Genomic DNA, 3,346 nt, shown 5'->3' with positions numbered 1-3,346 from the left:
ATATATATATATATATATAATGGAATACAAAACATCCAGACAGTTAGATCATGCAAAAAAGGGACAAGAAAAAACAAGGATTGGTTCTTCGGAGTTTTCTTTCCAAAATCGAGTTCCAGATTATCTTTGCAATTTCGGCTGGTTATACTCGAGATTGCTCCAATCTGGCCAGCCTCAAAGAAAACTTAAGCTAAGACCACTAGAATCTTCGGAAGAAAGCAGCGAATATATACGAAAACAAGGACACAAAAAAACACGGAGAAATGGTACACAAATACAAATGCAAATAACAGTTCATTAAGAAAAGGTGTCTTTCGACTAAGAACGAATTAAATGAAGCTGGCGTACATATATATATACATACATATATACACATACATGCACATACGCGCGCAAGCGAGCTCACACACGCATGCACGCGCGCACAAACACACACACACACACACACACACACACACAGACATAGTTGACATTTTCAGAAAAAAAACAAAAGACGAAGACCAGTGTTTGAACAATAAGCAGGTCTATTAGTTTGTCGCTCAGGAAGGAGAGAAAGCCTCTTACGTATATTGAAAAGTGTGTTTCGTAGCAAAGATATTCACTTGACTGAAACAATTAAAAGATGGCCGTAAAAATGTCGATATTAACGAGCGCTCTAGGAGTCCCGCAACCAGCAGAGCTGAGAAAAACAACTCAGACATGCGTACAGCTTTGCGATAAAATCGTCGAATTACCATTCGTTAGTTACCAGATGTGCCGATTAGTCACAAATATTTGAGTATGAGACGCGTGTCGTGTAAGGTTGTGCCAAAGCTGAGAAGAATGACACGTGGATTTCCTTTGTATAAGATATCTTTGATTGTGTGGAGAAAGATGAACAATTTTGAAAACTATGCATAGACCCCTGAGACAGTATCCCCAAGCATTTGGCAAAATTTGATACCAATTCTCTGCTCAACTTTCTTCATAATCAGTGCGACTATAACACACTACACACGTTCTTTCCAAGCACTGCTGTATACAGCAAAAGTAAGATACAATGGTAACATTTAGTGTGCATGCACAATACGGTCAATTTGTGCCAAACGGCTTCACTCTATATGCTTTAGATGCGTTACTATAGCAACAGTTCTGATCCATAATGATCCTACCACGTATATGTATATATGTATTTATATATACAGTCAAATCAAATATAAAAAAAAATTAAGCAAACAATTGAAATTAATGTCTGTGTTTCTTCATTATTCATGCCAATCTTAAGAGATTATTGTATAAGATGCACCAGTCGCTTTCACCGCACGAAGCCGAACCTACACTCTATGCGTACACAATATGTGCGTATGTTGAAAGATATTTAATGAAAAACGTTGCATCCATCTTATTTTTAGCCAGAAATTCATAAATATGTTTCGCAGCGAAAATATTCACTTCCTTCTGACTTGTGTGATCGAATGGATAATGTATTGGAAAACAATTGAAATACCATTGAAACTTGCAATACGAGTAATAATGTTAGAAACATGCGAACTGTGCATGGCGGAATAAAAAGCCATTCTCATGAGCATCTAAATATCTGCATAACGTTTAAAAGTACACATTTCAGAAATTCAGGACATGTCGTCGGTTCACGAAATCTTCCCCTAAATATTGGAAATATTGCAATATCATTGAATGAGCGCGTTGCCGTTAACTTACTATCGCTCTAATACTATCGACCATCGAATAAAAAAGCTTAACCAAGTGAATATGAACTGCAGAACATACTTTAATTTTCCATGGTACGCAATGCAGAATGTCATAATAGCCAATCAATATGAATTTGTTGTCCGTTATATATTTTCCCGGCCCATTTTTGAAACTTGTAGACACAATGCACAATTTGGAAGTAGAGACGCAAAGAGAAGTTTATAGTTTTAATCGAGTAATTGTCATAATTTTTTTTCTAATCTTAAATTTGCAATTTAATCTATATTAGTTATAATTTAGCTAGTTTTGATATGATTATCAAAATGCTTGCAAGTAAGTACAGGCCCAAAATAGCTGCAGTATTCCCCTGGCGCATGGTGAAATAAAACTAAATTAAACCGAATTAAAATACCAGTTAACGTAGATGTAACAAGATATTAGTATTAGATACCACCTGTAGCTAATGACAATATACATAGTCCTTACATGCCAGGTTAATATGACAAAATGGTATGGTGAAGTTTTATTCATAAATCCTAGGATGCATTATTCGTTAGAACTTTTTCATACGTGATAATTGTGCATGGTGGAATAAATAGCCATTCTCATGAGCATCAAATATCTACATAAGGTTTAAAAATACACATTTCAGAAGTCCAGGAAATGTCTGTTCAAGAAATCTTCCCCTGAATATTGTAAATATTCTTTTCTACTCTAGGCACAAGGCCCGAAAGTTTGGGGGAGAGGGTCAGTCGATTAGTTCGATCCCAGTACGCAACTGGTACTTAATTTATCGACTCGAAAAGGATGAAAGGCAAAGTCGGCCTCGGTGGAATTTGGAAATATTGCAATATCACTGAATGACCGAGTTGCCGTTTAATCATATCCAGCATGAATGATTCACTGTGTCAGCGTCAGGTGATTAGAGTTCACAAAATAATGTAGTTAGGATTTCTTTTCAGCAGCTTTCTCACTTGGTTTGGTTGTTGTTGCTTTAATGTTTATTTTAATAGGAAATTTGCCTTTTGTTGTGAGAATATGAAGGATAAAATCTTGGTGTTCAGTCCAGTCATCCAAATTTAGGTTACGTTACTAGGTTACCAGTTTTTAGGGCGTTGGTTTTTTAGGGTTCACGAAAGAATGTAAGTAGGTAATACAGTTTATGTGGCAGGTTGATATAATTTATTGTTTTGCACGAGCTTATATTCAGAAGGAGTCCGTTATCACTTAAGCATGTCATTATCACTTAGGCATGACACAATGTTATTAGTATGGAAAATTTGTTGATCTACTTTTGTTTCATATTCACTAGATTATTTTTCAGGTTTAATAGATGTTGGACAGCATATTTGGTTCTTGAGAACTATTTGATTAACATTGGAAAACATTTGGAACGCCGTTGATTCTTTGATGTTTGTATGTAACTTGTAAATTTACAACACGTAAACGAGAAAATAAACCCACTAACACATTCATATGTGTATGCGTGCGTGCATACATGCGTGTGTGTGTCTTTGCATTCTTAGACATATATGTCTATAAATATATATGTATACGTATGTAAATAAATAAATAAATATATATATATATATATGTATATGTATGTATTTAAATATGTATATATATGCATGTATATATGCATATAACAATATATATA

The sequence above is a fragment of the Octopus bimaculoides genome, chromosome 6 (genome assembly GCF_001194135.2).
Source record: "Octopus bimaculoides isolate UCB-OBI-ISO-001 chromosome 6, ASM119413v2, whole genome shotgun sequence".
In the NCBI taxonomy this organism is placed as follows: domain Eukaryota; kingdom Metazoa; phylum Mollusca; class Cephalopoda; order Octopoda; family Octopodidae; genus Octopus; species Octopus bimaculoides.
This window is presented reverse-complemented; position numbering follows the sequence as displayed.